Here is a 13540-nt window from a genome sequence, read left to right on the forward strand (position 1 = left end):
ATACGTCAGTCAGTTCGTCCCCCGTGCGGCCAGAGGGTCCTGAGCGCCGCCGCCTGACTGGACGAGGCGCCGCCGCCCCCGCGCCCGCGCCGGAGCCGGAGCCCGCGACCCCGGCCCCGCGCCGCCGCCAGCGGGTCCGCCACTCCGCACAGAGCCCACCCGCGACTCCCGCGCGCGCCCCCCTCCCTCCTCAGCCGCCGGGCAGGGGTTGAGCGAGGTGAGGCGCATTCGCGTGCGCGTCCGTGTCCCCATTCACGTGCGCGTTCACGTTGGAGGGCGAGGGGCGGGGGCGGGGGTCTCGTGGCTCCCGCAGCGCGCGCGGCGGCGCCGGGGGCCCACTGCGCAGGCGCCCCGCACCTCGCGGGCTGGGTATCTCCTGCCAGCGGGACTTCGGTTCGCCAATCGCTGCACTGTGACTTGGGCCGGGATCGTTTCCACGTGCGCCTTTTGAGTCGAACTTGGCCGTGGCGCGGCCAGACGTTTCTCCTCACCCTGCCCAGCAGGTTGCATGAAACACGTGCACTTATTTTACCCGCGATAAGGTAAAGGGCATCATCACCGTCCATAACAAATGGTACCTCCTTACGTTTTAGGAGGGCCCAGGGTTGTCTAAATGATCCTCAGTATTCCTGGCAAAACCGTACCTAATCTTTGCTGAGTCATAGCATGCCGTTTTATTTCTTCAACGGGTTTGTCCACCTTAAAGGTCAAACAGCCAGTTCGTTTATCAGCAAAATGGGGTTATTTGGGAGTAGCAGAGGAATTGCGATTCGGCACACCTTGGACAAGTCTGGAGATCCGAGCAGGGGAACCTTGCTTTGCAGGAAAAAGAGGAAGTTGAGAGGGAGTCCTGCGAAGGAAAAGTCCATTGCAGGAAAATGACAGTGCAGAGTGATGACAGTTTCTCAAGTGGCAGAGTTGTGGTATTTTCCTATTGGCTGAGCTTGTTGCTGGGGCAGGAGAAATTCCTCCTTCCTCCTGCTGGAGTAGGAAAGTAAACTTCTTCCTGCTGGGAATGCAAGGCACTGTTTGTCCTTGTTGGGGTCCACAATTGATTGCAGTGGTAGCGTGTGAAAGCTTCCCCTGCTGGCCTATGGACTCCCATTTTAATCAGGTTTCCTTGAGGCGCTTGGGTGGCAAGTTCAGTTAAGCCTCCAGCTGTGGATTCCCACTCAGGTCTTGATCTCAAGACGGTGAGAGCGAGCCACAGTCTTGCTCTGCGCTGAGTGTAGAGACTGCTTACGATTCTCTCTCTCTCTCCCTCTGCCCTGCTCCCCCCACCCCCCACTGCACTCCCCCCGCCACCTTCCAAAATGAGGTTTCCTTTATTCAGGGTGGCAGGTTCTTCACCTTGCCTGGCATGTTGGCACAGCCCATCACTTAACACTTTTCTTGAACCCCTACTGACATCTTTCCTCAGTTTCCTATCAGTAAACTTCTCGCCTACTTGTTTCAGCCCTTTGCACTTGGAGTCCTATTCACCCAACAGCTGCAGAACCACTCCAATTAGCCTTTTATTAAATGCCAACAGTCTCCACCCTCCACCGACTGCACCCTCCTCTCTCTTTCTCATTGAGAAGTACCGCTTGGGGTTTTGGAAAACATGCCTATGGAAATCCCTTCTCATTTTACAGTGCGATGTTTACAAGCCTTCTGGGGTGGGCCTCCAACAAGGCCACTTGGTGCTCTGTCACCTCTTTGTGTGCTCAAACTGTCCTCTTGGCCAGGAAGTGGCCCCTCACAGCCCAATATGTAACAACCCCAAAGGCTTCCCCCACTTTTTCATTTTTTCTTACTGTTTCCCTGCTCTAACAGTAGCCTTATGGAGAAGGCCTCTGATGTCCCCCAACTTTTGCCATACTGCAACTTAGGCATCTCTGCCTCTCTCTTACCCACAGACGCTCTGCTGGCATCAAGCAAGCAGGATCTTGAAAACTCACTTTTCCAGTGAAAGGATCCCTGCATCAAAGGGAAACTGAATCTGAAATGTAAGTGCAAAGTACTGAGGAAGCATACAGCCCCAGTTTTAAATAACAAGTTAGATCAGCTTTCCAGGGTCTGCTCTACTCCATTTATACCCAGAATAGCTCATACAAACGATCCTGTTCCCAGTGGCAACAGACATCTGTGATATCTAGAGCATAATATGACACAAATGTGTGGGTTGCATATGAAGAAAATGATAGAATGGAGACATAAAGAGAATGACTTCAACCAATAGAGATACTACTACTACTGACCATATTTTAAGGATAAATGGACGATGAAAGAACATTTGAAGGAATGTGACACCCCGTAATTAAAAACAAACTGGGAAAATAGATATTAGAAGGTTGTAGTCCTCAGTGTGTCTAATACACAAATACACCAGTGATGTTGAACAACTAGAAAAAAATTCCATCACAATCAGGATTTAGGCAAATATACCTGTTATCACCAATATTATTAAAGCTCGCTTTAGATGGTCGTTCCAGTGCAATTAGATTGTAAAGAGAAAAAAAAAAAAGTATTGTTTTAGTAAAGAAGACAACATTTTCATTATTTCCAAGCGATGGGAATATATTCTTGGGAAAAGCCTAAGAAATGATATAAAAGTGAATTCCTTTAAGTGGTAGAATGAAATACTAATATTGAAAATGCCAAAGCTTTCATGTATGCCAGCAATAATCATATAGAAAATATAATGGGGAAATGATGGCATTCATAGTAGCAGTTATCAGCCACCACACAATACTGAACAGCGTAGGTAAAGACATTGCAGTAGGAAATGATAGAACTTGGACTCAGCTTTGAAAGATGATTTGAATGAATCAAGAGGAACTCTAGCAAAGCTGGGAGATTGGGCTGGTGTCTGCGGGAAGGGGTGGCCCAACTCGGCCCCAGCCACATCACAAGTTCCTTCACTATTACCAGTACCTATCTCCTTGTCCTTGTCTCAGCAGAGGTGCTGCCTTCTAGTCTAGTCCATAACTTGCACATCAGAGTGTGCCTATGCAGTAGGCTTCTGTTGGAGGCATATTTTTTTGGAAGGGAGAGTAGAGCAACTTTATAGTATGGAGAGAGGTACAGGCTGGGTTCCTACTGGCAAAGTCATAGCACACTTCTGGATAAAGAGATCCACAGCTTACAGATTTAGTACAATTCCAGAATGTTTTCAAATGTGTTTTTTTTTTTTTAGAATTTCATACAATGATTTTATTATTCACCTGTTAGAGAATAGGGCAAGATAGCTTTGATTTTTTTCTATTTGGAGGCATATTTTTTTGGAAGGGAGAGTAGAGCAACTTTATAGTATGGAGAGAGGTACAGGCTGGGTTCCTACTGGCAAAGTCATAGCACACTTCTGGATAAAGAGATCCACAGCTTACAGATTTAGTACAATTCCAGAATGTTTTCAAATGTGTTTTTTTTTTTTTTAGAATTTCATACAATGATTTTATTATTCACCTGTTAGAGAATAGGGCAAGATAGCTTTGATTTTTTTCTATAGAAGAATAAAAATCCTTTTCGAGAGACTGCATTCTAGTATCTGGTGTACCCATAGTTAACTATTTTTCTGATAGTAAACGTGGTCATTTCACAAACTATTTTAACAGTAGACTGTTACAGTAACGACTGTAATATGTGAATGCCTGCCTGTATCTCCTCCCACATTGTCCTTGGCCTTGGCGAGGACATTTGCTATGTCCAACGGAACAATAGCAAGTGTGAAGCAAGCAGAGAATTGAAAACTGCTTGCACACCGGAGTTTGCCCTCTCTTGCTGCTCTTGACACAAGATAACAAGAAGCATGAGTTAGGTGGGTGATGAGAGACCCGGGGCCCATGCATCCCCTTCACCATAGCTGACAGTGAACCAGTTGCCAGAAATGTGGGTGGGTGAAGCCGTCATAGACCATCTAGCCCCCAGCAGAGCCTTCTAGCAGACAGGGCACTGACCACAGATGCATAAACACACCTTCTGAGAACAGCAAAAGGTCCACTCAGCTAAGCCCAGCTGAAATTGTCGAGCTGCGGAATTGTGACCAAAAGAATTGGTTGTTTACAGTCACTAGATTTTGGATGGTTTGTTGTGCATCAGAAACTGGCTGGTACAACCAGTAACTGCCACCCATCAAAATACAACCAAAAACAAAAGAGAGGGAAAATAAGGTTCATAGTGGAAATTTAACCTCTGCTTGGAAAGGTTGACAGTGAACTTGCCCTGGAAAGGGATGAATTAAAACCTGATAGTTGTCGAGGACAGTCTGTATGCCAAGCCCTGTGTTGATCTCTGTATCCTATTTAACTAACAGCCCATTAAATCTTAAAGAGGAGGTTACTATTTGCAATTCATAGAAGAGAAAGACTTAGAGTGCAGTTTGTATTTGAATTCAAGTCTTCGTGTCTCTACAGCCTATGCTCTCACAACATCACCATGTCTTATCAAAAGGATTATTTTTGCCAAGAGCTATGGTTTGTTGTGTCATTTTTTGATGATGTTCAGAGTTGACTTCTTATGTAAGGTGTTCATTTGCTAAGAGTCACTGGGTTCAAAGAAAGGTATTTTCCATTTCCCGCACAATATAGGGAAAAGAACACCTGAGTGCCTACCTCACTCCCAGCAATCAAGTGTGTCACCTTGACATGTTACTTGACAACTTGAAGTTCGATAACTTCTACACACAGAAAATGGAATTAAGTGATACAGAATAGAAGATGTTCTATTTTGTCATCACTCTAGACATTGCTTTTGATTTATTGATGGTCTGATTGTTTTTACACACTTAATATTTATCTACTAACAAACCTGAACAATGAGTATCAAAATTCCCCTTCAACAGATTAAGAAACAGGCTGAGATGGGTTTAAGTAAGACAGTAAGTGAGGGAGCCAAGGTTCACACCTTGGTCTGTCTGACTCTAGAGGTAATGCCCTTCCTTTCACTGTGACAAATTTCACGTATGTTGAGAGTTGCTGAGATGCACAGTATGTGCCATTCCTGTGGTACAGACTTGCTCTTCTCTCCTTTTCTTTCCTTCCAGGAAGACCCAGGCACCCAGGAGAACATAGCTTCTCTGTAATGTTCTAACACTGGGGGGATCTGTTCTGAGACCAACAGTCCGATACATATTTCTGCCTTTTTTCTCAGGTAGGAAGGAGCAGGCAGATGGGAAAGTGACAGCAACACGAGAAGCATCGTTGTGGAAAGTCGAGCACCTTACTTAGTGAGATGATAGATTACAATTCTAAGAGAGATGGGCTCTCCAGACCCGCTGTTTCCTGGGATAGAGAATGTTACAGACATTCCTAGAGCCTTTTAGTACCCACAGCTGGAACCAGCTTTCAGGCGAGTAACCACAATATACCTGAAAAGATTGCAAGATGTATTAAAGGGAGAGGAGCATGATTCAGTTGGTTAAGTGTCTGACGCTTGGTTTTGGCTCGGGTCATGATCTTACGGTTTCATGAGTTTGAGTCTGAGTCCTGCTCTGTGATGGCAGCATGAAGCCTTCTTAAGAATCTCTCTCTCCCTCTATCTCTGCCCCTCCTCTACTCGCGCTGTCTCTGTCTTTCTCAAAATAAATAAGTAAACTTAAAAAAAAAAAGATGTACTAAAGTAAATCATTTCAGTGATTTTAGTAGTAGTCAATGAGAGAAACATACAGTGTTTTAGAAATCAAATGACCTAGAATTTTAAATCTGGCTCTTTCAAGTAGTTATGCAGCCTTTAGCAAGGGACTATTTCTGACTATGTTATTTCTCGTCTGTGAAGTGGGGATTACAAAAGTACCTACTTCACCAACCTCACATTGCCTGGAAAGATATTCCTGACCATGTGTGCTCACCCTCCCTTTACACTGGGATTAAATTATCTCCCCCTTTTTCTTCCTTTCCAGGCTCCCTTGACGTTAATTCTGTCATCACTCTAATCAAGGAGCTCTGTAATGATTGGCCTGTGTGTTTGTAAGAAATTTCAAGACTGGGAGCCAACCTGAAGCATACCTGTTGCCCCTGAGTCAGCACAGTGCCTGGAACTTGGTGTCCAGGAGGGATTCAAAATACATTGTTTGAGCGAGAGAGTGTGCCAGAAGCTACGTGGATCAAAGGCCAGTTATTACTGTACCTGTTAACTCTTTATCGGTGATAGAAAGTGAAAGATGGGTGAACATAGGTATCTCCACATGCAGAGGTTGGGTGAGTTGTGTCTTTCAAATCACTCCCCATGTGTTCCCAGAGTCTTTGCTTCTTTGTGTATCTTGGATGCTCTGTTTTTCCCTCAAATACAGAATTGGCTTCATAGTGTGTCTGTGCTCGAAAATTCAGTAAAATCTCCCAAATACAAAGTGATCTGAGCAAAAAATACCTCTCAAATTTTTCCCTTTGATCCATGAGTGTATCACAGGGTAAATACAGGACTTTTACTTCTGTGTTCTGTGAGTAATGGCACAGATGGGCAACCAAGGGCGTGAACACAAAGATGAATGGATGTCAAATCCAGGTGAGTCCTTCCGTTCTCTCCAAGAGGCAGCACTCCTTTATTTCTCCTGCTTCTTTGGTCACTACCTCTAGTTCCCTGACTGCTCTGTCTCTCCTTTTCACTGACATTGTCCCTGTGCATTCTTCTCATTCAGCACCTAAACCCTTTCTAGTGTTCCTCTGTCACGTGTCAGAGTGGAATGCTAAATCCTCAGGAAGGAACTGTAAGCACCCTCCACCCCTATTGTATATTGCTAAGTGCATTCATCTCCCCCTCCCACCCCATATTCCTGATCCCCTTTACCTTGGCTTGGATTGCCTCTTAGTTACACTTATCACCCAAAACACTGTGTTATTTACTTGTTTATTATGTTGATTGCTTATTTCTCTCTCCTCCCCCCACCATAGCTCCTGCTTGACTAGAACCTCTTGATCTTAGGAATCTTTGTCTCTTGCCCACTGGGCAAAAGCAGCTCAGAACATTGCTGAGCACACATTGTAGTCATCCGGACCCTATCTGTTGGTATAATGGACCTATCTGTCTCCCTTGCTACCTTGTGACACCCTTGAAGGCAAGGGCCATGTTTCATTGTTCTTTGTCAGTCCACCATCCAGAACAATTTCTGATACAAGTGGAAAGGCATCGCTGAATATTTGTTGAATTAATTAGTTAATTGATCCTTTGAAAGTGACACTGGTAGGGCAACCATTCTGTTTCCAAACTGCAGTTATTCTAGTAGGTGCCATTGGTGTCAGCACCATGTATGTATCAGCTTCCATGCTAACTAGGCTAGTCAGCTGGGAGATGTCTGCTGGCTAGAAGTCTGCCTCATTTTTTGTGGATCCCTCCTAGGGCTAGCACTGTTCTTCCTGCACAGCAGGATGTAGAGTGGTGTTTCCAGATCTTTGTCATTCATCACTGGATGGCTTTATCTGTGCAGGACGTGTACCATAATTTACATAATATGTTTCAAAATAAAACTGTATCTTTGGGAATAAAAGATAATTATATAATTAAACAGACAAAATGAAGGCAATGAACTGATGTAGTTGAAATAAATGTTGAGGTTCATGTTAAGTAATAGTGTACATAATGATGGCCACTGCACTAGGCTCTTCATTGATCTTTCATTTGATCCTACAAAAAAATGCTTCAAAGGAAATATCCTCATTCCTATTTCTCTTTTTCAGGGAAGATATTGAGATCAAGGACATAGTGGAAATTGCCCAGGATCTGAAAGCTAATGGTAGCTACATGAGGTGGAAACTTGGGGCTCATTGATGATAACACCCCAGAAAGTCTGCAGTGGAGGCCGACCCTGCTTAACTTGCCCCCAGCAGTCCTGTTTGTTCCCCTTCCATTTTCTGCTGTTTCACCTCCACCATTTCATCCACCATTTCATCGTGTCTGCCAGCATTTCAGAAGCCCTCTTCCCAGGATTCTGTCCCCTGCTTCTTTGGCACAGTGTTGATATATTCAACACTGGTTCTGGTTGTGGCAGATGAAAGTTGACTGTTTTGCGTCCTTCTGAAGGAACAGAGTAATTGTGATTTATAACTCTTTCATGACTTTTGATGATTGTGGATCCTGAGGAAGGTCCTTGGCTGCAGAGCTGGTTTCCTTGTGCAAGAACCCTATTCTTAAAACAAACAAACAAACAAACAAACAAACAAAAACCCTATTTTTGGCAGGACGCCCTTCTCTTCCACAAAGGTATCAGACCTGCCCAGGAGGAAAGATAGCTTCCTTATCAATGACACTGAGCACCCACAGGCCCGGACACCAGGAGACCAGTTCCCCCAGCTGCAAAACAGGTTTCTCAGGGTCACTGAGCTGTTCCACAAATTTCATAGGCTCCTTAGATAAAGATAACAAGGCACATGCAAATGATGTTTGGCATCAATTTGGGAAAAGGAAAACAGCTGCATCCCTTCTTTCAGAGTAAAAGCTTTGAGTACCCCCAGTAAAATCAGCCTGTGTGGAAAGATGCACCGTTAGTGAGCACTATGGTAGAGTAGCTATGACCAGGGGTTCTGAGCCAAGCACTTTCTCTGAAATTTGATATTGTTAAGAAAACAGCATTTCCTTTTCTTTTTTTCCATCTTCCTTTGGGTTACTTACTTCAAGGCAAGTTAAAAAATTATTGGTTTTGTTCTTTTTCCCAAAGTACAATATTGTATCCCCTAGTAGAGGACACCAATTATACTCTTAGCTTCTGAAATTCACTTTAACTTTGATCAAATAGCTTTTTCTACCAGCCTACATCTCAAAGGAAGTATCCTGGATTTGTTGCTTTGGATGAACTTTCTGATGTCTATAGTTCTTAAAATCCTCATAAAGGAATCCTACTTGGTTTTTTATTTCTTTGTTTCTTAGCTACTATAACAGAAGACCCAATAAAAGCTCTTCGAGGGCCTACCATGTTTCAGGTCTTTTGCTTATCTTGCTGATAATTGTCATACAATTCCTATGACATAAGTACCGTTACTCCAATTTCACAAATGAGGATATTGAAGCCCAGAAAGATAGATACGTTGGCCCTGACACGTGAGTAGAGTGGCAGAGCTGACATTTAGGACTGCAGTCACAATCCATTGACTGCATTGGTCAGCGTATCCTGACATTTAAAAAAAAAATGAAAAAAAAAAATTGTGTTTGTGAAAGTCATCGTTAATTAAAACATTCTCTACTATTGTGATGTTATTTTACTTTTAGAGTTTTACTTAGAGTAAAACTTTTACTCTTATTTTACTTTTAGAGTTTTGCTCTTGCAAGTAATACTTTTCCTTTACATGAAATACTAAGTTTATAACATTACAGTTGGGGGTGGCAGATATGGAAAGGCGTAGACATGACTAAGTCCTGGGAATTGATGCTGTAAGCTATATTGTGTGATGAAAAGTATGCTATGTGCTATGTAGAGGCACATGGACAGATGGACCAGATTTCTATTCCCCCAACACATCCCACCTTCAAGAAGGGTTTGCATGGCACCTGACACTCAAAAGCCACACGTATGGTACTGATATAGAAAGCATCTACTGCACTACATCCAGACTGGAAGTGGGTGTTTTTGCTGTCAATGTTTCTGTGTGAAATAGATGAATTCAACAAACCTTCAATGCCTACCGTGTTTCATGCAGTGTGCTTCATACAAGATATGCAAAGAAGAAATAAAACATGGTTCCAGCACTTAAGTACATTATAGGATAAAAAACAAAAAGTGGAATGTAATTTGTGAATTAGAAGTCCCCACAGGGTACATTTGCAGTGCGGAACAGGAAAAGAGGAAGAGGAGACAAAGAATTGGACTGAGAAAGAATAAAGGCAATAGGAGCAGGAGTCCGATCAGGGGAACTGAGTCCTTGTGACTGTGAACATGCATGCCTGTAGCTGAAAATTGCAGTCTTTGGGGACTCACAGACTTGATTCCATGTTCCTGAATGTACATAATTTTCACCAAAACAATAATCACATTACCAGTCTTATATTTATTGATTCATTTCTTCAGTTAAATTTCTTGATATGTGTGTTTTTTGTGTATAGATCAGTTTGCATTTGCAAAGCCTAGGGGAATTGCAGAACTTCTCCGACCGAGAGGACGTTTCAGAAACTGAGAGATTATTAGAAAGGCCGACACTGATTATAAGGCCGGGAGGTCATACACTAGTACTAGAAGCTATTGAGCATAGGGAACTGGGATGAAAGTCAGAAAATCCGTATGTCCCACACACTGTGGAAGGCTCTGGGATTAGAGGGATCATTCAAGCTGATCCAGCTGTCTTAGTACAGAAAATCATGCAGGCAGATCTTAACCCCAGGGATCTGTAAAGATTTGTCAACATTGTTTATCAAGGAAGTGTTTTACACACACACACACACACACACACACACACACACACACACACACCTAACAAATTAGAATTCTGGAACTCAGCTGGGATCACAGAGTGCTGGAGCCAGTCTGTCTGACTCTAAAGCCTCAAAGAATGTCTATGACATCAGACCCTTTTTCATAATAATCTATTTTAAATTAATTCAGAGCCACTACCTGCAATTCCCCTGGCTGTGCATGTCTGTTGTTGCCCCATAAGAGATCCTTGGAACTTAATGTTCAGCCTTATCTGAAGGGTAGGGGCTGAATGGGCAGCTCTAGCGTGCAAGTCCTTCACACTGAGTATGGCACACATCTTGCCAGGAAATGTCCTCATTGTTACTGTCACACTTCAAGCTATCTGTTCTTGCCTCTAAATTGCAATTAGTTTTCACTACACAAGAATTAGAATTCTCTGCACTGTGACTCTGGCTGTGCTTATTTTAATTTGCACCTTAGAGCTACATGCAGCTATGGCTGGGTCAGAAATTATTTCTCATTCTCTCCAGGAAGTTGGATGATAGAGAATTACCTTAACCACAACAGATTCAATACACTAATAACTTAAGTGCCTGATACCAGTTTTCTATTGCTGCATAACAAGTTGCCACAACTTTAGCATCTTAAATCAACCCACGTGTATTATTTCACAGCTCCTATAGGTCAGACATGTGTGGATCCAGCGAGTTCTCTGCTTAGGGTCACACAAGGCTGAAATCAAGGCGTCAGCTGGGCTGGGATCTTACCTGGAGGCTCTGGAGAGGAAGCTCTTTCCAAGCTCATCCAGGTGGTTGTAGGAATTCAGCTCCTGTGGTGCAGGATGTTGTTGGGGCTGCTCTCGGATTCTAGAGGCTGCCTGTATTTCTCCTCATGTGGTTCTCTGCATCTTCAAGCAAGCAATAGTGTGTCAAATCCTTGTGCTTCAGATCTCTCTTGCTTCCCTTCTGCTGCCGGCCACAGAAAAGTGTGTGCCTTTAAGGAGCTCCTGTGATTAGATTAGGCTCTTTTGGATAATCTCTCTCTTTAAGGTCAGTTGTTTAGTAACCTTCATTGTACCTGGAAAATCCCTTTAGCCATGTAACCGAACACAAATATGTACAAAATAACTCGTCTTATTCATGGTACCTGGGATTATGATGGGAAATCTTGGGAGACCATTCTTAGAATTCTACCTACCACAACCTTTAATAACCATGAGGTAATTACTTATGAAGGCCTTTTTTTTTGTGACCCTGATGATCTGAGTCTTGTGAACATACTGCCCACTCTTTACTGAGTTACATCATGTCATCATGTAGTTGTACTTCAACAAGTGGCTTGTACCTTCCAAAGTGTAATAATCAGACTCTTCCAGATGAACTGATTCAATAGGATTACTTATATATTTATACATATACCTATATCTATATCATCTATATCTGTCTATCTGTCGAGAGAGAGAGAGAGAGAGAGAGACATTTGTTATAAGAATTTGGCTCACAAGATTATGAGGCTGGGAAGACCCAACACGTTTGTGGGCACGGTGGAGAGCTAGGAGAGCAGGAGTAGTTCCAGTCCAAGTCAAAATTCCTGAGACCCAGGACAGGCGGTGATGTGAGTTGCAGTCCAAAAGCTGCTGGGATCAGGTGTCACGAATTCTGATCTTCAGTTTGAGTCTAGAGGCAGGACAAGACCAATGTCCCACTTCAAGCAGTCAGGCAGGAGGGGTTCCCTCCTGCTTGAGGGAAAGTCAGCCTTTTTGTTCCATGTAGGCCTTAAGCTGATTGGATACAGGACACCCACATTAGAGAAGGAAATTTTTTTTTTTTTTACTTTTTTACTGTTTTACTCAGTATACCTATTCAAATATTACCCTCATTTATAAATGCCCTGCCAGACACACTCAGAATAGTGTTTGACCTAATATCTGGCCACCCTCTGGGTGAGTCATGTTGACATATAAATTTATACATAACATGAAGCCTCTTGACACAGTCCATCGATTAACATTTCTTTTTAAATTTCCTTTGTATCTTAAATACTCTACTTCCATGTTTCCTAACTATGAAATACATCTGTTAATGATTTCACATTTGGTCGCACGTTAATTACCTTTAAGGTTATATGTATGAAAGGGAAAATTGATCCACGAGCAGTTTACATTCTTTACTGCAAAGGGGAAATTTGCATCATGTTGCATGCAAATTTAATAATACCTTATATTTATGACATGTTTACCATATTTGGCAAATCCTTTTTGTAAGCTCCATAGGTGTTTTACCTCATTTGGTCAGCAAAATGCCACGACATATGTGTCATCAGTAGCCCCATTTTCATATGAAGAACCTGAACACAGACATTAAGTAATTTTTCTGTCATGACAGCTCGTAAGTGACAGGCCCAGGATCGGAATCTATGGCTTCAGTACCGATATTCCTAACTAATTCATGTGACTATGTAATTTGTCATCCAAACTAGCTCATAATATTTATCATCTGAGCCAGAATGAGAGTACTTTTATAAATTATACCTGCTCAATAAGCATAAAATAGCAGAGTCCTAGACATACCACTACATTGCTGACTCGCTTAGTGAATATTCTTTCAGTTGCAAGTATCAGGGAATTCTCATGTAGATTGGCTAAATCAAAAAAGAAATCCATGATCTCATGGCATTTGTATGATATTCATCACTTTTCCACCCTCTGCTAGATTATTCCTGTCAGCATACAAACTGATGTTATTTTCCTCTTAAAAACGAAAGACAACAAAACCCAAAACTAAACAAACAAAAAACCTTTTTACCTACTCCCTCCACCACCTGCAGGGCCTTTTATCCTCCTCTTGATAGCAAACCTCCCAGAGAGAGAGTTTTCTATACTCACTGCTTCCACTTTTCCCATTCTGTCTTAATCACACGCCAATCAGGCTTATACAACTTCTATGGAAAGGAAACTGTGTGGTCAAGGTAGCAATGTCATCAGTATTTCTAAATCAAATGGCTATCCCACAGTCCTCTCCTCAGCTGACTTATCAATAATTTTGGACAGAGTTGATCGCTCACTCCTCCTGGAAGGACCTTCTTTCCTGGTGTACCATTCAGGGCCCTCCAGCGAAACAAAGCCAGCTTGACATATACCCACCTGGGTTCCAGGACAGTACTTTCCTGGTTGTTCTCTGACCTCCTCAATCTGCTTGGCTGGGTCTCCTCCTTTCCTGTGACCTCTTG

The 13540-nt window shown here is 42.9% G+C and overlaps 1 long non-coding RNA gene across 2 annotated transcripts; it reads left to right on the top strand.

The window, feature by feature from the left end:
• Positions 1-104: 104 nt before the first annotated feature.
• LOC123594539 lies at positions 105-9152 on the top strand. Of its 2 annotated transcripts, none has more exons than XR_006710771.1 (5): positions 105-217; positions 1899-1988; positions 5024-5130; positions 5879-6176; positions 7650-9152. It is a non-coding gene; the product is annotated as an uncharacterized LOC123594539 (long non-coding RNA). The 2 variants fall into 2 exon arrangements; XR_006710772.1 differs by lacking the exon at positions 105-217 and adding an exon at positions 304-542.
• Positions 9153-13540: the final 4388 nt, after the last annotated feature.

Source organism: Leopardus geoffroyi, chromosome X (assembly GCF_018350155.1).
Source record: "Leopardus geoffroyi isolate Oge1 chromosome X, O.geoffroyi_Oge1_pat1.0, whole genome shotgun sequence".
In the NCBI taxonomy this organism is placed as follows: domain Eukaryota; kingdom Metazoa; phylum Chordata; class Mammalia; order Carnivora; family Felidae; genus Leopardus; species Leopardus geoffroyi.